The following is a 24666-nucleotide window of genomic DNA, read 5'->3' as shown; positions in this document are numbered from 1 at the left end:
GGCTTTAGGTTTTGCTTTGACCTTTCTTTTTTTGTTATCTTGCAACTGGTATCAAGGTAAATCTTTAATTCAACTATGTCCATATCCCTTTGGTCCCTTGGTTTACCTACTCTTTGTATTTCTCTATAACATCTCAAAAATCTTATAACCCCTTTTTATCATACACTCCTCTGCTTGGTCTTGTGCCGTATATGTATGTTCACAAGTTGTACAACTATTCTTGTATAACTGGTATGAGGTCGGCCATACTCGTCGTTTAGTCAAATCTTATCATTATGGTGGACAAGACCTTTCAAGACATACTACAACCCTATCGCTCATTCTCTTTTCACTCTTAGGAAAATTTTGGCAGAGTTTCCTCTATATTTCTTACCATCCCAAAAACCTACACGTAGAAAATACCAAAAGTGACTCACAGGGCCAACATGAATATATATATGTACCATATCATATTACAGCCACACAGGGCTCCTAATATCAATGCATATATATTCTGAATGAAAATTAATAATATACCTGTAACCATATTTGGTGACACCTCTTGATCCTGTCTGCTACTTAAGGCGTAGATGCGAATTCGAAGGACCGCTAGAACTAAAAGTTCCACCATAGCCTCTACCATGGCCTTCTAGTGTCTGAATATCCTATCCCACAAGGTGTACAGCCATCGAAAAAGAAGAACCAGCAACTAACCCAGTACGCTGAGTTGCACCCCTTGGGTTACCCCTGGGTGGACACTTTCTCATGATATGGCCTTGACAACCACAAGTGAAATAAGCACCTATCACAAAATGGCATTTTCCAATATGAGCCCCTCCACAATGAGGACACTGAGGTAAAAGTGGCCACGACTGATGCAAACCCCTATTCATCTATGAGCCTGAAACCCTAAAGATCTGACCAGCTCCTGAATACACTATGCTATTGAACCACCTACCCGTGAACTGTGAGGGTGTACTCTGGGCTTGCTGGGAAGGATACCTACTATACAGCTGAGGCTGCTCGCCACAAAACTCCCCTAAATAACAACCTGACCTAGCTCTCTTATGCTGGCCCCTATCATATTCTCTATTAGGCTGTCGCCCTCTGTGCCGATCCTCTACCCCTTGTGCATACGCCTATACCAGAGAAATATCTATGTATGGATGAGAAGACTTAGCCATACAACTATCAATCAAGTGACTATCTTGCCCTATCACATAGAGATGTACCCTATCAGCCATATCAACTACAATAGTGGGTGCATGTCTCGCTAATGAGTCAAACTCAAGTCTATAATCTCTAATGCTCCTGCCATTTTGCCTCAACTATAAGAGTTTATCAACTCTGGCTCGCTTTATTTCCGGAGGTAGAAAGTGGCTAAGGAAAGCTTCTATAAACTCATCCCAGACTACTAAAAGAGCACCCTCTCCCCTTGATAATTCCTAGGACTCATACAAATTAACGGCTACGTCATGAAGCCGTTATGAAGCCAATTCAACAGACTCAGTCTCAGAAGCCCTAAGTATTCTCAACGTATATTACATCTGTCGAATGAACTCTTGTGGGTCCTCTCAGGGTCGACCCATAAAACTCTAGAGGGTTACAAGTCAGGAAGTCACAAACCCTCAAGCTGTCACATCTATCTATATCATCGGCTCCTAGCCCATGCCTTCGAGCCTGCCCTTCCATTATCCTAGTCAGCAACTGAACTGCATCTCTCATGGCCCTATCTTCCAGCCCTAACTCTGGGGCTAGAGGCTCAAGTACTGGGGTCTCGGGACCTGTAGCTGCTGCTGCTCTAAACTCTTCTGGAGCTGGTGGCGTAATAGATCTTGCCAATCGGAGCACAATCCTCGGCATAGACTGGACACGAGCCTTAGTAATTCTCGAGTTTGACTAGTTTCCTTTGCTATTGACTTGACCTTCTGGGAAGTTGTTGCTTTACTCGGAGGCATCATTATAAGCATAAGGATATGTTAGCAAGAGATCATCCTAATAACATAGCTTTACCACACAATGTAAGGCAAGAAAGAAAGACAACTTCTATAACCTCCTGTTTATAGTTGTGGTGCTCAATACAACGATAAACAAGACTCTACTAGACACGATCTGTAGACACTCTAAGGACGAACTGCTCTGATACTACTTTTATCATGATCCAACCCCATAGGCCGTGACGGGTGCCCGAACTGGACATACGCATGTACCCCTTCTAATTATAAGTAAACTCATTTCCTGTTCGACTCTTAGTATACCAATAGATAAGAAAACACACAAGTCGACAAGGCTGCCATAATGTAATAATGTTACAATACGTCGTATAGGCACAACTGAAACAACTTACAAATGACCCACATACATATGTCTACAGACCTCTAAGGGACAGGGCCCCTATCGTACCTCGGAATAAGCAAATATATACATCCAATACTAAGTACCAAAAACTCGGCTCCGGTATAATAGAGCTTCTTCTAAACTGGTTGGGTGGAATTCTAAAATGGCGGACTCCCAAAACCTGTGTCTGTATCTGTGGGCATAAACGCAGCCCCCCGAAGAAAGGGGGGTCAATACGACATATGTATTGAGTATGTAAAGTATAAACCATCATAAGGAAATTACAGTTACCATAGGGGTGCAGGTTGACAAGTATAAAATTTAATAGATTATTGTACCTGCACCTTACAACATCAGGTCAGGTATACCAGTATCACATACCGTATCCGTCCCGCTCGAGGATTTGGCGTAATAAATGCATCATTTTATAATCGTAGGAATATGCATACTATTAGCCCTGTGGAACGTACAGCCCGATCCATATATATATCAGGTTAGTGCCGAGGAGCGTTCAGCTCGATATGTACATATAATACGTTAGTGCTGAGGAATGTATGGCCCAATCCCTATACATATAATACGTTAGTACCGAGGAACATAAGGCCCGATCCCTATACATATAATACATTAATGCCGAGGAACGTATGGCCCGGTCCCTATATAATATAATAATGTATATACGTGCACGTAAAACTTGTTAACATATAAAACATCCCTCAACATATTATCATAAAGTATGTCAAAGAGCCTCTAGGACTAGCAGCTTACACATCTAATCATTATTTAGTATGTAGAAGGCTCAAGGGTCATAGTTCAACTACTTTAAGACCCTTACCATTCAAAGGTGAGTACAAGTCATGAGTTATACCCGGAACCTACAAAGGGGATTACCTCTAACTCATATCATATATCGCTTCACTTACATTAAACTATTTCAAGAGAGGGAAGGGATAGGCTTCATGTGTATAACTTTTCATCATGTAAATGACTTGCAAGACCATATCTCAACTATCGCAGGAGTTCGAACATCGAGAAGTGAATAAGATTTATAAACCATACTCGGGGTTCTATGAATGGAACTATTCCCACATTATATATACAATCCACTTAAGACTAAGACATGCCAAAAGAAAGAAAGAGATAAGCTTTACATACACTTCTTTTCAACACGTAGAAGACTTGAAAGGCAACTACTCAAATATTGCAGGAGTTTTTATACCAACGGGTGGATAAAAATTATGAATCATAATTGGGGTTCTATGAATGGAATTACCTCCCCTCCCCCCCACATTTCATATATCTATCACCTATGGCTAAGACACGCCAGGAGAAAAGAAGGATATTTTTACATACCTCTTACAAATTTCTCTTAATCACGTTCACGTCGTCGTCCTCCAAACCTATTTAACATGGAAGTAATACGAATATCAACAAACTTAGACATTTCATAATCTTATACTACCTATGAGTATTCATAGAACTCATTTCCTCGCTCGCCTTCTCGACTAGTTCTTTAGTTAGTTAAGGGATTAATGGAAATCGGGCAGCACCTCCCCTATAACTTGCCCTATCAACAATTCCGTTTTACCCCCAAACCTTAGAATACACAACAACCACATCAACCAGAAGCTATAAAACACAAGAATACCACAATAAGATGCAATATAAGTTCCAAACAATTCGCCCAAAACTACGATACCAAAAGATGGTTTTTAATGTTTATTTTGTAAAACCTTTAACTATACGAAGTGGGGGGTCGTATGGCTGCAACCAGAATCACCCTCGCCCCATTTATACCATGTTCAATCCCTGAAAACACCACCACACACCTGCAGCCTCACACCACAAGCACAACACCTTGCTTCGACTACAATTTAACTATAGCAACTCCAATTTAGTTTGCTTCAAACGTTAAGCATTTTTATCGAATTTTTACACTTCCAGCCACCTAAAAGGCACATAATACACTCCATAACCACCCAATAAATTCCAAATTGAAAGGAAAAACCTTACCTTACCCGAAATTGGCCTAAACTTGCCAAATTATGCCTCGAAACTTGTCTAAACGCGCTGAAACTGATCGGGCTGCTTGCTATCCATTTGGTGCTGATCCAAGCCATGATTTTATACTATTAATACCTCAATATCATCATTGTGTACTATAGATAATTAATTTATGGAACGAAACCAGAAATCTTACCTTTTTCTCTCTTGGTCGTCGTCCCTTTCTCGGTTTAGGGTTTCTTTTTCTTTGTTTTTGCTGAAGTGTTTTTGGATAAAGAACAGACCCTTAGTCACGTAATACATATATATCGCTTCACTTACATTAAACTATTTCAAGAGAGGGAAGGGATAGGCTTCATGTGTACAACTTTTCATCATGTAAATGACTTACAAGACCATATCTCAACTATCGCAGGAGTTCGAACATCGAGAAGTGAATAAGATTTATAAACCATACTCGGGGTTTTATGAATGGAACTATTCCCACATTATATATACAATCCACTTAAATCTAAGAAATGCCAAAAAAAAGAAAGAGATAAGCTTTACATACACTTCTTTTCAACACGTAGAAGACTTGAAAGGCAACTACTCAAATATTGCAGGAGATTTTATACCAACGGGTGGATAAAAATTATGAATCATAATTGGGGTTCTATGAATGCAATTACCTCCCCCCCCCCCACATTTCATATATCTATCACCTATGGCTAAGACACGCCAGGAGAAAAGAAGGATATTTTTACATACCTCTTACAGACTTCTCTTAATCACGTTCACGTCGTTGTCCTCCAGACCTACTTAACATGGAAGAAATACGAATATCAACAAACTTAGACATTTCATAATCTTATACTACCTATGAGTATTCATAGAACTCATTTCCTCGCTTGCCTTCTCGACTAGTTCTTTAGTTAGTTAAGGGATTAATGGAAATCGGGCAGCACCTCCCCTATAACTTGCCCTATCAACAATTCCGTGTTACCCCCAAACCTTAGAAGACACAAAAACCACATCAACCAGCAGCTATAAAACACAAGAATACCACAATACGATGCAATATAAGTTCCAAACAATTCGCCCAAAACTACGATACCAAAAGATGGTTTTTAATCTTTATTTTGTAAAACCTTTAACTATACGAAGTGGGGGGTCGTGTGGCTGCAACCAGAATCACCTACGCCCCATTTATACCATGTTCAATCCCTGAAAACACCAGCACACACCTGCAGCCGCACACCACAAGCACAACACCTTGCTTCGACTACAATTTAACTATAGCAACTCCAATTTAGTTTGCTTCAAACGTTAAGCATTTTTATCGAATTTTTACACTTCCAGCACCTAAAAGGCACATAATACACTCCATAACCACCCAATAAATTCCAAATTGAAAGGAAAAACCTTACCTTACCCGAAATTGGCCAAAACTTGCCAAATTATGCCTCGAAACTTGTCTAAACGCGCTGAAACTGATCGGGCTGCTTGCTATCCATTTGGTGCTGATCCAAGCCATGATTTTATACTATTAATACCTCCATATCATCATTGTATACTATAGATAATTAATTTATGGAACGAAACCAGAAATCTTACCTTTTTCTCTCTTGGCCGTCGTCCCTTTCTCGGTTTAGGGTTTCTTTTTCTTTGTTTTTGCTGAAGTGTTTTTGGATAAAGAACAGACCCTTAGTCACATAATACATATATATAGGTTCACTTTGGAGGTGACACGTGTCAGCCCTTAAGGGTGACACGTGTCCAGACCCTATTGGGCCACCACATCCATGTGCCCAATAAGGGGCTGCCATATGGCAGTGGGGTCCACTCCCCCCAAGCATTCAAGTGAGTTAGCTATTTTCTTCAGCTGCTGCCACATGTCACTCCTTCCTTTCTGCCACGTATCATTTTCTCCTCCTTCTCATGGGTTCATAATCTTATCTTATCACAAGAATCTATGTAATCTGTGCTACGTAAGCTTGGTATGTACTTAAGTAGGTCAAGTATGTAAGACTTCTTAATTAATAGCTTACGTAGGTAAGTTGAGTCCTACGACTCATTACTTGGCCTCCAACTCCTTCCAACTTCTCTTGACCCTATTTCCAACCTTCCCTACTATGGGGTATCACATTCTCCCTTTCTTAGAGTTGTTTGATAGTGTCGTAGATTATGTGGCTCATATGATAACTTCTAAGAAACTTAAGGGATATTCTAAGCTCAAGAGTGTGGGGAGTAATTATTACACCCCCTACTTTGGTACCTTGGAATGCTTCGTAAGCTTCTTAAGTTTCTTGGAAGGCTCTTAAGTTTCTTAGAAGTCTTCATGTAAGTCGGATAATCTATAACGCTATCAAATAATCCTAAGGAAAGGAGAAGGAGATACTCCATAAGAGAGAAGATTGAAAATAGGGTTACAAGAATCTGAAAGAAGTTGGAGGCTAGTAGTGAGTCGTAGGACTTGACATACTTGTGAAAGCTATTACTTGGGACATTTTGCATACTAAGCTACTTGAGTACACGTCAAGCTTAAGTAGCAAGGAACACATAGGCTCTTAAAGTGAGATGATATTATGAAACTACAAAAGAGAAATAAGGAAACAATGCGCCTACTCAAAGCAAGTAGGTGATACACCTACTTGGACAAGAAGGTGATTCACCTAATTAGGGTCAAGTAGGTGACGCAGCAGCTTGGGGTGGACCCCACTACCATATGGCAGCATGTGATTGGCCGCATGAGTTGAGGTGGCACCCTAGGAGGCTGCCACATGTCACCCTAGGAGCTGCCACATGGCACCTTCTAAAGAGGTATATATATATATGTGTTAAGTGACTCTTGAGTCCATTTTCTATCCAAAAACAAATCAGCCAAAATAGAGAAAAACGTGAGAGAAGAGAAGGAGGCAGCCATGGCTTAAAAGAGTTCAAGGTAAGTTTTCCAATGTTTTCCTCCGTGAATTAATTATCTACGGTGTTCATCAAGCATGTGGAGATGTATATATATATATATATTTATATTATTATGACTAAGGAGTCATTTCCTTAACCTTACGCTTAGAAACTTGAAAGAAAGTTGAAGGAAAAACATAAAGGGCCAAGCTAGAGGGGCTATGGGTTTGAGGCCAAGAAAGGTAAGGCCCGAGTTTCATTTAGTGAATTAATTATTTAAGGTATCCCACAGTTATATAATGATGTTTTACAACATAAAATTGCAATTTGGTTCAGAGGAAAAGGGACACAAATAGTCCGCCCCAATTCAGCATACCAAGAAGTTTCCGAGATGCAGTTTTGGCAAGGTTTGGCCAATTTCGGGTAAGGTGAGACCTTTCCCTTCAAATTGGGGTTTATGGTGTTGTTATGAAGTGTATTATATGTTTTTTAAGTGGGTTTAAATGTGAAAACATCATATAAATGCTTGATGTTTGAAACAAACTATTGGAGTCGCTATAGTTGAATTGTCGTCGAAGTAAAGTGTTGTGCTTGTGGTGTACTACTGCAGGTGTGGGGGGGGGGGGGGGGGGTTTGTTGCAGGGCCTAAACTTTTTCTAAAAGGGGTGTGGGTTCTTCTGGTTTCATCCACACGACTCCTCATTTTGTATAATTAAAGGCTTTGCGAAGTAAAGACTAAAAACTCTATTTTGATATTATAATTTTCAACAAGTGGTTTGGAGCTTGTGTTGTGTAATGTTTCCATGTTTTATGTGTGTATATGCTTCAGGGTGTTTTTGTTGGTTGGATGTAGTGAATATGAATGTAATTGGAAATTTAGATAGGGCATGTTACAAGGGAGGTGCTGCCTAATTTTCGTTAACGTCTTAACTAATTAAAGAACTAGGTGAGGAGATGAACAAGGAAATAGATTCCATGAATACTAAGGTGAAACTTAAGATGTTGGAAAGTCAAGAGTGGTTGATATTCATATTACTTCCGTGTTGAATAGGTTCAAAGGATGACGAAGAAAATGTGACAAGGAGTAACTCATAAGAGGTATGTGAAGCTTTCTTTTGGCATGTTTTTGGCATAAGTATGTAAAGCTATTCTTCTCTTTTTTTGGCATGTCTTAGACGTAAGTAATGAATGATATGTATATGAGCTTGGGGTAATTCCATTCATAAATTCCAAGCATGAGCTATGAATTTCATTGACTTCGTGATATTAGAACTCCTGTAGTAGTTGAGTTGTTGCCTTTTAGGGCTTTTATATGATGAAAGGTAGTATGTGGAAAGCTTGTCTCTTCTTCCCTTTGGAATGTCTTAAATCTAAGTGAATTGAGGTATGATATGAGTTAAAGGCAGTTCCAGTTGTAAGTACTGAGTATAACTTGTGACTCGATTTCACTCCTAAATGCTAAGGGTCTTGAAGTAGTTAAACTACGACCCTCGAGCTTTTTATAGGCTGAATAGTGATTGGGTGTGTAAGTTCCTAAATCTGGGGTCTCTTAGGAATATTTATGATAATGGTTGGGGGATGTCTGATATGTTACCAAGTCTTACATGCACATATATGCATTGTTATGTGATATGTGGATCGGACCGTCATTCCTCGGCATTATTATATGATATGCATGCATACGGATCGGGCCGTCATTCCTCAGTACTAATATATAATATATAGATCAGGCTGTTGTACCTCGGCATCACTATTATGCAATATACGGATCAAACCGTCATACCTCAGCATTGTTATATGAGAGATAGATTGGGCCATCGTTCTTCAGCAGTATTATATAATATGTGGATTGGGCTGTCGTTCCTCGGCAGGTACTTGATATATACATGGATCGAGTTGTACGTTCTACAGCGCTAATAGCATATATATGCCTAACATGATAGATGATGTGTTTGTAACACTGAGTCCCCGAGCGGGCCAGATACGGTATGTGATAATAGTATACAGGACTTTATTTGGTGAGGTGTAGGTACAGTACCCTATTAAATGCTATACTTGATTTCTTGCATCTCTATTTCAGTTGTTATCTCAGTTATGTTATGCTTATATACTCAGTATATGTATTGTACTGACCCCCCTTTCTTCGGAGGGGTTGCATTTCATTCCCACAGGTATAAATGTTCATTTCAGAGATCCGCCAGCTCAGAATTTCTGCTCACCTATGATTGGAAGTGCTCCACTATTCCGGAGCCTAGTTTTTTTTGTATTGGTCCTTTGGTGTATATACGTATTTGTTTATTCAGGGGTACAGCAGGGGCCTTATCCCGCTATATGTTACCGTACTATTCTTAGAGGTCTGTAGACATGTATGGGTTGTTCATGAATTTATTTTGGATGTGCCTATACAACACGTTGTAAATGTTTTTACGTTATGACAGCCTTGTCGGATTGCATTCTCTTTCATGATATAATACGAATAAAGGAGGCTATATAAATATGAAAACGTTTTAACCCATTGAGGTTTTTGTGAGCAGTATGACATTATACATAGTCTAATTTGACTAAAGTTGATAGGTAGGTATACGAGGGTCTAGGTCGGACCCCAGTCGTGGCCTACGGGGTTGGGTCGTGACAGTAACATAGATTATGCAAACACCAATCAAAAGAGTCTCCAAATACTAAAAAGTCATCTATGAAAATCTCTACAAACTCTTCCACCATATCATGAAATATAACAATCATACACCTATGAAAAGTGGTAGGAGCATTGCGAAGATAAAATAGCATACGCTTAAATGCATATATCCCATACGGGCATATGAGAGTTGTCTTTTCCTGGACCTCTAGTGCAATGGTAATCTGGTTGTAACCCGAATACTCATCCAAGAAATAATAGTACACTTGGCCTTCTAACCTGCCAAGTATTTGGTCAATAAATGGTATAGGGTAGTGATCTTTCCTTGTGGCATCACTTAACTTTCTGTAGTCCATGCATATACGCCAACCAATTATTGTTCTTGTGGGAATTAGCTCATTCTTCTCATTAGTCACTACAGTTATTCCCCCTTTCTTTAGAACACATTGAACTAGAATTACCCACTTACTGTCAGAGATTGGGTATATTATACCTGCATCTAGCTACTTAATTATCTCTTTTTTCACCACCTCTTTCATGATAGGATTTAACCGGTGTTATGGCTGTGTACTATTCTTATGTCCTTTTCCATGAAAATCCTATGCATGCACAAAGTGGGGCTAATAACATGAAGATCAGCCATTTTCTATTCAATTACCTTCTTATGCCTTTTTAATACCTCAAATTTTGTTGTGACTTGTATCTTAGACAAAGCCGACCAAAGAATTACTAATAGGTATTATTCACTCCTAGAAAAGCATATCTGAGATCTTTTGCTAAAATGCATTAAGCTGAGACTTTCTCATTGATGTTAGTTATAGCTGAAAACTCTATATATACTGCAGGCAACTTTAGTTCCAGATATACATCGAACTCCTCCACTTTTTCATGTTCTCTAATAGTCAATCTACCTGTATCCACATCAATAAGTGCACCATCTACTACTAAGAACGGACTCCCCAAGATAAAAGAAACATCTGGGTCAGGCTCAAAATCTAATACAACAAAATTAACAGGAAAGATGAGGGATCCTACTTGAACTAACACATCCTCAATAATACCATCAGGTCTAGCTATTGAACGATCAACTAATTGTAATAAAATGGTGGTTGATTTAAGTTCTCATAGGCCTAATTTCTTAAGTATAGATCTAGGCATCAACTTTATACTAGCACTAGATCACAGAGACCTCTTGCATTATTGTACTTACTAATAGTTACCTTTACCATGAAACTACCTACATCTTTTCATTTAGCTAGAAGCTTAACTTTGTTCAAGATTCTTGAACTACACTTTTTAGTGAGTGCCATGGTTTCAAATTCAGCTAACTTGTTCTTGTTAGCCACTATATCTTTCACAAACTTGGCATATTTTGGAATGCCCTAAAACACATCAATCAAAGGTAAGTAATTTGTACCTGTTTAAGCATGTCTATGAATTTTTCAAAACAATCCTCCTCTTTCTTCTTTTTAAATTTTTGTGGGAATGCGGGAGGTAGTTTTATTTGTTTGCGCTTGCTGCATCTATGGTCGACTAGAATCACTAGCTTCAATCTTCACAACTTTACCTTTGCCTTCACTACCTTTGCTTTGTAGCGCTAACTCAACTAATGCTCGTCCACTTCGTGTGCTTACAACATTTACCTGCTTGGGGTTTGGATCAATGTTACCTGGTAAGCCAACTTACGGGAGAGAATTCTTAGCACTTGCTAGTTATCCCACTCGCTTCTCTAATTTTGAGTAATGATATGATACTGTCGAACTTTTGCAGCTAGCTTATCTTTTTCAATCATGAGTTTTTTAAGCATGTCTTCCACACTCATATTTCCTACACTACTTGATTGTTGGTTACTCTGGTCATGCTGATTATAATTTTGGCCTCCTCCTTGTGATCTATATGGACCATGGCCTTGATTTTTGTATTACTTCTTTGCCCTAAATATTGGTGTTGCTGATTTCCACCCCATGAGAAGTTCAGATGGTTTCTCCAATTTAGGTTGTAAGTATTTCCATAGTTCTGATTACCTCCACCCTTAAGTGTATTACCCACAAAATTCACTAACTCGGGATTAGCTCTATAGTATTCTGCCACATATTCACTACTTCCACACACCTTGCACCACATGTGTTGTTAGTGAGCCATATTCACCAGAGCTTGATTTTGTCCTTTTGCTAATGTGTTGAAATACGTTGTCATTATATTTTGTATTGCAACAATTTGTGACGTCAATGTTGTCACTTTATCAAATTCAAACATACCTACTTATTTTTGAACCAAAAGTCTAGAGTTTCCTCTATTTCACTCAGGATTTCCCTGAGATATGTGATTAAGCAAAGTATACAGCTCATCATATATATTCTATAGTGCTTGTCAACATGCTGCAGAGTCGAGAATAATTTTGGAGTTGGGTTCCAACCTTTCTATGAAGGTGTGGACCAACACCTCATTAGTTTGGTGATGGTGAGGACAAATAATGAGTAATGATTTAAATCTACCCTAAGATTGGTACAAATTTTTGCCAGATTTTTGTTTAAAGCTTAAAATTTCAGCGCTCAACTTAGTTGTCTTCCCTGAAGGAATGATCCTAATAAGAAACTTGCGAGCCAAATCATTCCATGAAGTGATTGAACTTGGTGGTTTCGACTTTAACCACCTCTTAGCTTCCCCAAACAAAGAAAAAGGAAACAGGGTTAAACTCACATAGTTAGGAGTTTCCTCATTAGGCATATAAGTGTCGCTAATCTCAAAGAAAATCTGGATGTGGACTTGGGGATCTTCATGAGGCAAACTTGTAAACTACCCATTAGGGTGCAATAGTTGTACCATGTTTTTTTTCAGTTCAAATCTTCCTCCAGCTGGCCGTTTTTGAATGCTAGAGGTGACATTCGTTGTGAGTAGGACTGCTATATCATGTACTGTCCTGGATTCCATCTCTATAGGGACCTCTACATGCACTTCTTTTGTATCACCCAGATTTACCTATGATACGAGATATAGAGCAGTTGCTCTCCTTCTTTGCGAATGCAAAAATCTTTCAGGCTCAGCTAGCTGCTCTACAATATTCCCATTTCTGTCTAGTGTGCCTTTTTAATTTTCCCTACCATAAATAACAGATAAGATCAAGTTGTTAACACAAACACAATTTATAAAGAAACTTCGAAAAGAAAACTATTGCCAAATTAAACAAATTCCCCGGCAACAGTGCCAAAAACTTATTGCGTCTAAATGTACACGTAAGTGTGCATTATGTCAAAAGTAATATACTGACCCTTTTTAAGAGCTTAATATCGAACCCAAAGAAAAATTTAATTAGGCATTAGTTAGCTTTTCAATGAGTCAAATTATTCATGAGTGTTTTCAAAGGGTTGAGTTTATTTATATCTTAAATGATTATAATAAAAAATGATATAAGAAAATGATTCAAAGATATTAGAGATATTTTATCAATTTAAAGAAGAGTCCCAGGGTTATAGTACTTATAGATTTCCAGTCTAAAATCCTTTAATTTGGTATCCAATAGGCCTTTTGGTTAATGATTTACAAGGTTGATTTTACAATTATGATCTTTAGACCTCTACTTGCCTATTTTTGTTGACAGCTTAGCTATATCATTAAGCGGGGATAAGCATGAACCAACAAGAATGCATTAATCATATCATCCTGTTTAGTAACCAAACATGATGTATAAATATGTGTCACGATTATTTTATACACGAATTATTTTAGACAATTCTAGGACAAACATGAACCCTATATTCTAGTGTTCTTTCCCCTATCCATCTTTCGAGTTCCGGGTGGACAAAAAAAATTCTAAAGGTGATTAAGCATTAAAACGATCAAAACAAGAACATAAATGAAATCACATACAAAAACTAATTTTCAACCAAGGAAAATCAAGTTTAAACCTTCATCTTATGGCTACAACCCAAGAACAAGGTGATTTAGCCACTCATCATTTGTAATATAATTACATAAATCATTAATAACATAAAAACATGAATTCAAATGAAAAAAAAGAAGAAAATATCACCCAAAGTAGTTCTTCCATCGTCTTTCTTCACTCCAAATCTGACAATCTGATCTACTATTTAATAAAGTATGTAAAGGTGCTATTTATACCACCAAAATGCGGAGTTAAAGTAGGCGCACTAAAGTCCGTGATGCGGATTGGTTCTGTTTAGTATAATTTTTTATTTTCTTCACATTTTGTTTCCAACTTCTCCTTTGAGCTCTATTTTTAATCTGATCATATTTTGAATGTCTATTCTTTATCAATTAGCCCTGAAAGTGTCCAATCATGTTGGTTGGTTACAATAATACACAAATATGCGAAAATGTGAACTAAACTCTAGGAATTTTCTCTAAACTTGACTATTGAATTATGAGTTTTATTAGCTATTGGGCACATAAATGTACCAAAGATCAATCTACTCCCATTTCCACTCGATAATTGGTAATCTCTAAAGCTCACCACCAGCCCTCAAATGCTCGACCTTAATTTGCTGACAACGAAAGCAATGCGACATATAATTTTCAATGTTTCTTCTCATGCCGCTCCACCAATAATGCTACCTCAAGTCACGATACATCTTAGTGGTGCCCGTATGGATATAATATCTAGAATCATGTGCCTTGTTAAGGATCATCTTAATCAAACCCCCAATTCTCGAAACATAGAGACGACCACCAAACCTCAAAAATGCATCAGAATTTATGGTAGCCAGACCAACATCACCTCCTAAAACTCGATATCCAAGTATAACTAACTCTTCATCCACAACTTGATAGCAGCGAATTCAGTCCAACAAAGATGAATGGGCTCCTACATAGGCTAACAGACACCTGGAATCAGAGATGTCAAGTCGAATCATCCGATCAGCTAAGGAAAGGATGTCCAAAGCCAATGGTCGCTCCATAGTAAAAAGAAAGACTAGACTACCCATACTCACTGTCTTTTGACTCAAGGGGTCTACTACTATATTTGCCTTACCCGGATGGTAGAGAATAGGGAGTTCATAGTCCTTTATAAACTCAATCCAGCGACGCTGCCTCAAATTAAGGTTCCTTTAGCTCATAGTATATAGAAAGCTCTTGTGATCACTGTAAATATCGCATCAAACTCCATATAGGTAGTGCCTCCAAATCTTAAGTGCAAAAAATACAACCGCCAACTCTAAGTCATTAGTGGGGTAGCTGTGCTCGTACAACTTAAGCTGCCTTAATGAATAAGCAATAAATTAGCCCTGCTGTATCAGTACACAACCCAAACCAATGTCAGATGTGTCACAATAAATGGTGAATCTCTTCCCCTCAACTAGAAGAGTTTATATAGGAGGGGTGGTAAGCAACTCATTGAGCCTTAGGAAGCTCCTTTAACACTCCTCCAACCACACAAACAGGACATCCTGGCGATTCAACTGAGTCTGAGGTGCCACTATAGTATAAAACTCCTCAACAAAGCGCCTATAGTACCCTGCCAATCCGATAAAGCTACAAATATCTATCATAGAGGTGGTCCTAGCCTAATCATGAATAGCCTCAATCTTTGTCGGATCTATCATAATACCATCCTTGGACACCACGTTCCCTAAGCATGATGCGGATTCAGGCCAAAACTGATACTTTGAAAACTTGGCATAAAGCTAATGATCTCTCAAAGTTTGGAGTACTACTCTCAAATGCTGCTTATGCTCATCCCGGCTCCGCAAGTATACTAGAATGTCATCAATGAAGACTATGACAAATGAGTCTAAGTATGGCCTAAACACCCATGTCATCAAGTCCATGAACACAACAGGGGCATTAGTTAACCCAAAAGATAATACTAGGAACTCATAGTGGCTGTAACAAGTCCTAAATGCAGTGTTAGGGACGTTCGCTGCCTTAATCCTCAACTAGTGGTAGCTGGTGCTCAAATCAATCTTAGAAAATACCACAAAACCCTGAAGCATGTCGAATAGGTCATCAATCCTAGGTATGGGTAATAGTTCTTCAATGTCACCTTATTCAGTTGCCTGTAAGCAATACACATCTGTATAGTATTGTCCTTCTTTTTAATAAACAGGACTGGGGCACCCCAAGGCGATACACTAGGCTGAATTAATCCCTTATCCAAGAGATCTTGAAACTGACACTGATCTCCTTGATCTCCGCAGGGTCCATACGGTACGATAGGATGAAAATAGGAATGGTACCTAGCTCTATATCAATGGTTAAGTCAATGTCATAGTTAGGAGGGAGGCTAGGCAGATCGACAAGAAACAGATCTACAAACTCTCAAACTATAAGTACTGAATCAACTATAGGTCCCTCCCTACTCACATCTCTAAAAAACCCAAGTATGTCAACAATCCACTAGACATGAACCTTCGGGACCTGAACAAAAGAGATCACCCCAATTGGCATGTGACTAGAAGTGCCCTATAACGCCACCAGCAAAATAACAGGCATGGCTAAGTTAAGGATCTTGACATAGCAATACAAGACTGCACGGTGACTGGATAACCAGTCTATGCCCAGAATCATATCAAAATCCACCATATTAAGCAAAATGATATCAACCCTAGTATCACATCCCTGAATAGTCACCACACAGGATCTAAAGACTCGATCCACTATTAAAGAATCACTTAGAGGGGTCAAAACACATAACTCAACTAAGGGCTCTATACTCTACTCAGTCGAGGGGAAAAATATATAGATATATAAAATATATAGATCTGATATCAAATAAAGGGGATGCGGGGTGATGGTACAATAAAACCGTATATGTGATCACATCATCCAAGGCCTCAACCTCTACTCTAGCTAGAGCTTCATAGAAGTGGGCTTGGGCTCCTCTACCATACGCACCGACCTTGTATCTTGACTTGCCTCTCCCGGGACCTCTCTGTGCACCTTGATGACCACCCTTTTGGTCCTGTCCTAGGCTCTTCCTCTAACTGGTGGTATTGATGCTAGTGTATGTTTGGCTTTATATGGAGTAGGTAAGGATAGCCTATAGTGAGAGCACTCGCGAGACTAATGATCTAGCTCCCCAAACTCATAGAACCCATGTAAATGTCGGCTAAAAGTTGGAGGTCGGCTACCTTAGCAGAAAGAACCCATTTGTGAACCACCTCAACCTTGAATCAAACCGATACTAGAGCCAACCTGATGGTGTTGATTATCCTCTGAAGTCTTAAGAGAGGCCTCGAATGGGCAGCTGGAGTGCCCGAATGAAATCTCTGGCAAGATCTATCATAGGACTCCCTGGGTATAAAGTGGAGCTCGTCATGGCTATCCTCTAGTGTAATACCCTAGAAATATGGAAGGTCCCAAACTAAGGAATAAAGGATGAATTTTTAGAAGTTGTAGAAAATTGGCATAAGAAGCTGACCACGAAATCCTTCACGGACTGTGGTAGGCATCATGGATCGTAGTGTGTAACCATAGTAGAGATTCAAAGGCTCAGTCTGCAGAGGATGAACCAAGATAGAGGACCACGGACCGTGAAGCCCACTATGGTGAGACCTCCCTAAAGTCTTTGGGAATTTTTCCTAGGCAGAGTCCACGGATGACCACCATGGGTCGTGGAGACTTTCGCGGACTGTATAGTTTTCCCTGGTGGCCACTTCATTAGGCCTCCTACAGGACATGCACCACGGTCACCCTACATGGGCCGTGATGCATTTAACGGACCATCAAGGTGTCCTTGAAGAAAGTTCAAAGACTACCCTACAAGCCCCTTTTCTGAATTTCTATAAATCCCTTATCATGGGACCCTACCACGGACTCTGGTATGCACCATGGACTGTGAAGGGTCCCCGTGAAGTGTCTTCCGGCCAGATCTTTAATGGGATATTTTGGTCTTTTCCTGCATTTTAACCCAAAGTGGTGTCATTTTGAGGGCAAAATTCACCTATCTAAATACCCTAGACCCTTCAAGCCCTTATTTTCTTTCACTCCAACTTTCCAAACAAATTGTCTCTTATCAAACTCTCCCAAGAGTTTCAATCGAATCTAGGGTTCATCTCAAGGCATCTTCAAGTCTCTTCTCCTTGTCAAGCTTTCATTAGAGATTTTATTTCCCTAAGGTATGTGGATTTAAATCCATGGGTCCTTCCACCCATGGAGCCCAAATGTTTTCTCAACCTAGAATTTCAATATTTGATGATGAAATCTTAGGGGTTTATACATGATGACTCTAAATGCATAGATTTTGATATATTTTAGATTTATTTAGATATATTGATGAATATTAACTCTTGATTTCATAAAGTTATGTTGTTATTAAAGGTCCTTATATGAAGGTATTAAAGTTTTTTTTAAAGTATATTGGTTGGTTGTTTTAAGATGTTTAGATGATGTATTCCTTTACTCTCATGCATGCTAGCATTGATTTAAATGACTTGAAAAAATGATTGGTTTGAACCCACCTAGTTTTGACTCTATTTTCACTGAAGCATTACTTGAAGTTTATGGACTTCAATTAAATGTTTAAGAAAGATAATGATCATGGTCATGGGAGTCTTTTAAATGAAAGAATGAATAGTTATGAAAATTGTTCTCACCTAGTTTTATTGTGTTTGGATGAAGTTTGAAATGAAAGCTTTGACTCCAAAATGAATGATATGAAGCAAGTATTTATGAAATGGGAGTCTTATGATTGATTGAATAATGAAAGGGCTTCTTAGCGAAAGTAAGATTTCAATGTCAAAGGACAATTCTTGCATTGAATCAAATGAAAGGTTTTAATGAGCTATTCCATTGAATGGTGATTTTATGTTAAAGTTATACAAATGCTTATGTTACTATGATATTTAAATTTTACTTTGTTGAGAGCTTACCTAGCACCGAGCTGGACTAGGAGCGAATACCTATGTCCTAGAACTATGTGCCACTGTAGGTATAAAGGAGATAGAGGCAAATACCAAAATCTCTAAGAGGTGAGTACCTGAAATATTAAGTCTTAAAGGTGAGTACCCGAGTCTAAGAACTAGGAGTGAGTACCCATTTCACACAATAGCTTAGTGGATCCACTTAGGCATGACGTAGTCTACCTTGTCAAGTAGTCTCCCCCTTTTCCTCTGATGTACGGGTAATATTGGGACTCTATATTATAGCTCGCATGGCTTATGTCGCTTAAAGATCGCTCTCACAAAGGTAAAAGATCCCTCTTCTAATATTTAAGATATAACATATGATGTCTACTATATCTAGGACAAGGTAAAGTATGTGCTCTCACAAAGTCTAAAGATCCCTTTCAAAAGGTTTATGGTATACTTATTTGGAATTCATGGTACTTTGCAAGTATATGGTTTCTTATAATGACTCATGATTACCTCTATAATGTTTAAGTTTCTTTTATGATTCATGACGGTTTCTATATTTCATTGACTAAGCTTCATAACTCTAAATGGTATTTCAAATGATTGTAAGGTTCAAGCATGGTCCATTGCATCACCTTATTGTATAATGATATATTGCATTGCATGCTCACATACTTAGTACATTTAAAGTACTAACGCATACTTTTGCCTACATAATACCACCATGTAGGGACCGACGTTGCTCCATATTCTCCTCTACGTGGCTAGTTTGATCAATGAAGGCTACTTAGTTGGTGAGTTCCTATGTTTTGGGAATAATATTCCATTTCCTTTTCTTGCTATTTACATGTATAGACTTTCAGTAATCTTGTGGTACTTTTATATACTTATCATGAGGGTGAGCCAGGGACATATCTTAGCCCCTGCCAAATCCAAAGAAAGTAGAGATATTGTTGGCCAAATAGACGATGTTGATATTGCCTAAGATTTCTATTCTATTTTATCTCTCTTAGTCCCATTACCCCTTTTTCTTCCGCTATTTATTGTATGTCATTACCTATGAAAAGCTTAATGAATGCTAAGAGTCTTAGGTGAAGTACCTCCAGGTGTCTTAGTTTCCATGTCATATGTAGGCTCGAGACTTGGGTCATGACATCCACCCTAGTTCTCTTGCCACTACCTCCTTGGGCCTCGTGACAGAGCTGATCAAGCATGTGGGCATGGTCTACCACCTCCAAAAATGAGCGGCCCACTGAGACTAAAGACTGGGTCTTGATCCATAGCTAGAGCCTCAATCCCCTAATGAAGCACCAAACTCTATCCTCTTATGTAGGTAAGATCATGGTGGCATGCCTAGAGAGCTCATGGAATTGGGTTCGTACTCCAATATGGTCATGGATCCCTACTCCAACTATGAAAACTAATCTCGGAGTTGATCTCTAAAGCTCTTGGGAATAAAATGGCTAAGAAGGCCTCCAAAAACTTAGCCCACGTCACTAGTGGAGACTTAGATATCCTGGTTTCTAAGTAAGTACACCACCACTGTCGGATGAGAACATCTAGCTGATAAGCAATGAATTTGGCTCCCCTCGACTCCACTAGACCCAAGCCTACAACCGCTCTTTGTAGGTGAGTAGAAACTCGTAGGCATCCTCACCCATATCTCCAGAAAACCTCAGCAGTCATAGTCTAAGGAACAACCTGAGCATCATTCTCTCCTAAAGCGGCTAATGCCCTCCAAATCATTCAGCTGAGCAGTTAGTACCGGTGGCTGTTAAACAACTGGTACAGGCCGATCCTACGACACTAGAGCAATGAGAGCTAGGGTCTGTTGCATATCCCAGTAGTAGCCAAAATCTGAACAACATGGCCTGTAGGTCTGGAGCTGCAACTGGCTTGCACGGTGGTTGGGCTGGTCCCACTGGCTACTGATGTATTGGAGCTACTGGTGGCTCCATCTCCAAAGTCTACTCTCGGTCTCGAGCTAGTGCTGCAGCCCAAACACGACCTCGAGGTCGGCCTCTACCTCCAGTGTGCATGCAATTTATATTATAAAAGAGTGGAACAAGTAATATATTTAGAAATTGATTAGACATACACTACATGACAATATACAAAAGGGACACATTCCTAAAGATATCCTTTAGCCTCTCGACGTCAACTTTGTACAAGTCAGACCAGTGAACCTATGGCTCTGATACCAACTTGTCACGACCCAATTTCTTAGGTCATGATGACCCCTAGTATGACCTATCAATAGGTAAGCCACTATGTATCCCGAAACTACGAGTAATAGGATGTCAGGGTAGAAGACCAGCAATTCAATCTAAAATAGTAAAGAAATAATAGAGGCATACATAAACGGGCAGAACTAACTAGATATATACAAATAAAAAGATCCCTCCCAGAACCTGAATGTCACATGTACAGAGATACTAGTAAAAAGAGTACAAGTCCCAAAAGTGGACCATAGAAACAGAGCTGTCTAAAAAAGAAAAAGATAGTCAAAATTTATATACAGAGGGAGATGGGTAAATCCAGGATGCAATGTGCTCACCCTCGCCTTCGATCATGACCGGAGCTAGCTCGAATCAACGTTGGTATCTAGTACTAGGACCTGTATCATAAAAATAGATACAGACTGAAGTATGAGTACCAAAACAAAAGGTACCCAGAAGGCATCATAGGCTGACTGAGCAAGGTAAGAAAAGGTAAACTGAAGTGCGAGTAAATGATCACAACCAAAGACAGGGTAAGAAATAAATGTAGGTATGCACACGAGCATACTTAACAATCAAAGAGGAAGAATCTAACTAAATATGTTGGGCTCCCATAAACTCGACATGTATGCTCGTGCACAAGTATTACGTAACCACCTGCACAGACTCTCATAAGTCCAGCAGGTTCAAAAATAGCCAAAGTAAAATAAACAGAGCTAAAAGAATTCCAACAATATCACCATTTCCCAAAATTGAACCAAACCATTCCCAAACTCTAATACCTCAACCTATGGTTAACAGTTGATTACAACGTAAACTGAAGATTCATCAGGGAATCAAGAATTGAACCACATCTAAGGTGGACCACGTACTCCAATTGAGTAAATGTAGCTAATGGGTTGACACAAGTAAGCTAGACTGCAGACTTCGGGTGAATGTAACCAAGGGTTGACATAGGTAAGCTAGACCATGGACTTCAGCCGGGGAATCGTAGCTAAGGATCCTAAGCAAAAGTAAGTTAGACCACAAACTTCAATCGGGTAGCTATAGCTAAGGAACCGAACGCAAGTAAGCTAGACCACGGGCTTGAATCGGGTATCTGTAGCTAGGGGATTGAACCAAATTTAGAATTAGCAACCAACTGAGCGTCACAAAGAGTACCCTGAGCTGAGTTCCATCAACACATCACTCCAACCCGAATTATATACAACTCGAATCATCGAGGGGACTACCAGAATTAAGAACCAAGCGATACAGGAATAGTAGGATAATAGAACATTATGGAGGTAAGTTTATAAGTTGTGTTTCTACCTAGCCAAGGCTCAACCTATTAGACTCAAGTCTTCTATATCAGTTTATAGGGAGATAACCGTTCGAAACAACGTTGGAGAAGTTCTAAGAACCAATGGCACAAAAATTGCACAAGTCTAAGGCAATCACTAGTCTTAGACTAGACTAAGTCCTAATATGCTTCCAAACATATAACCACAGGCAAAGCATACAACACAATGCATGGATAAACGACAATAGAATCATACATAAATAGTCCAACAATTTCCCAAAATAGTGCTCAGGACATGAATTTTAGGAATTTAGCATGCTCGACTCCCCATCCACTCCAACTCATACAATTCAAGATACAATTGCCTAAACATTCTTAGTCTCATGAGGGGAAAACCGTAGCCTACATGTAGTCCAACCGCATGCGCTCCAACTCATGAAACTAGAGCTTTTTTTTAGAGCGGCCTCTGAATGCTGGCACACTATCAATAATAGAACCACAACATTAATACGGTTGTTATGACGTTAAAATTATCGAATTTGGATATAGGCCAATTTTGAAGTCAAAAATTAGGAATTATGGGACGCGCTCCATAATTCACAAAATTGACTCAGAGATTAGGCTCCAACTACTAACCCCAGCTCATGTTCCACAAGGGAACACAATTTTACACACCAAAACAGACCCAAACCTAACATGCATAAATGATCAACTTCATGGCCTAAGAACTTAGAAACAGATGGGGGAAAAAGGAATTTTACCTCAAAGAAAGCCTCTACTCCTAATTTTGAGCACACCACTGAGTTCTTCTCAAAAATCTACATAATTAACCTTTTGAATTGCCCAAATCTCCCACGAATTTAAGGAGAAAAAAAGGTTTAAAATTTAAGAGAAAATCTCGAAAAGGGTCTTAAGAATGACCCTTAGATATTGCTTTAGCGACACCTCCGCGATCACTTAAGTGAGACCCACCAAAAAGTGGGCAACGGTTTAGCAACACCTGATCGCTTAAGCAATATCCGCCCAAGAGGGCTGGTTGCTTTAGCAGCACTCGCTTTAGTGACCAAGGACCGCTTTAGCAATGGCACCAAACCTAGTTGGTGAAAGAATGAGCTTAGCGTGCCAAATCCTCTGATGGGGTGCTCAATATTCATTCGCAATCCTATATACATAAAAGAGATATGCTCCACTAAATTCGACATTTTAGACTCAGTGGCACACTTGAAATTTCCATAAGAGGTTATTTTAATAAAAAGTGAGCCCCACACCAAAGTGCCATTTTGAGATCATTTCCACAACAAGCCTCGGGATTAGACCAGAAGCCTCCGAAAGTGAACGAAGGGTCATTATAGACCAAACTCAATATTTCAGCGCTAACCGTACTGTTAGAATTCTTATTTGAGCATGTTTTCCAAGACCGTTGACCAAAGTCAACTATAAGCCATATTTCAAAGAAAAAACTGCCAAATGGTCCTAAACTTGTACTGATTGCCTCGGTACTCATGCCGATCATGCTACTAGCCTAATTTATCTATTCTGGAGCTAATGGAATCGTCAAAATTCTATTCTAAGGCCATTTGTCTGAAGTTATCATCAAAGTCAACTTTTTAAGTTATACAGCTTCAAAGCAGGGGAACAGGCCTAACACCCAAACGAATGACTAGGTGACCAAATAGTTAGTGCTGGCAAGTGATAAATTACTTATGGTCACTATAGGTTTATTCTAAATGGAAGAATAATGCTTAAATTTAAAAATGACCTGGAGTGTCATTATAGTAAAATTGAGAAATCCAAATATGTAATTATGGCACTCCATCAAGCTTTTCATTTGGATCTAAAGAAGGGTCAAAACAAGAAGGAGGTTGATTGTGCTGTAGTGAAACCTTTGTCTCACATGTATCAGTCTTTTCCAGTGCGTAAGTATGACTATGACAATGGTTTAAGGGAAGGAGTGAGGAATCAGCCTGAAGAAAGTGATGTTGTGATGATTGAGTCTCAAATCATCTAAGAAGCCAAGCTAAAAGAGCAAGTTCCTAATTAGACCACCACAACAATCTTGGTTCCTCGCTCATTTTGATAAACAAACATGGATTTTATGTTATTTCTAAAATCGGTGGTAGTCCGGAGGACGCCCGCCACTTATTATGCTTTAATTCCCCCCATAACATTTTGAAAAAAGGGAATTTGGTCCATGACCATGGCCAAAGTTTGTATTTTTTATTTCAAATGAAAGCCTCCTTTATTGTAAAATTTTATTTTACTTGCTTTAATATTTCTATCTAACAGTCTTTGTCTATGATTTCAACACAAATAATCTAAAATCTATTAATATCATGTCATGTCATAAGCTAAATGAACAAAATGAGATGAATGACGATTAGTTCGAAGGATACAATGAGATTGTACCCAAAAACCTCACTAAAGAATTGAAACAATTCGAGAATCAGGATAAGCCAAATCGAGAGGAGACTGATATAGTGGATCTGGAAATGGTGAATGTGTAAAAGAAATCAGAAT

The sequence above is a fragment of the Solanum dulcamara genome, chromosome 7 (assembly GCF_947179165.1).
Source record: "Solanum dulcamara chromosome 7, daSolDulc1.2, whole genome shotgun sequence".
NCBI lineage: Eukaryota > Viridiplantae > Streptophyta > Magnoliopsida > Solanales > Solanaceae > Solanum > Solanum dulcamara.
The sequence above is the reverse complement of the archived record's forward strand: the minus strand, read 5'-3'. Positions refer to the sequence as shown.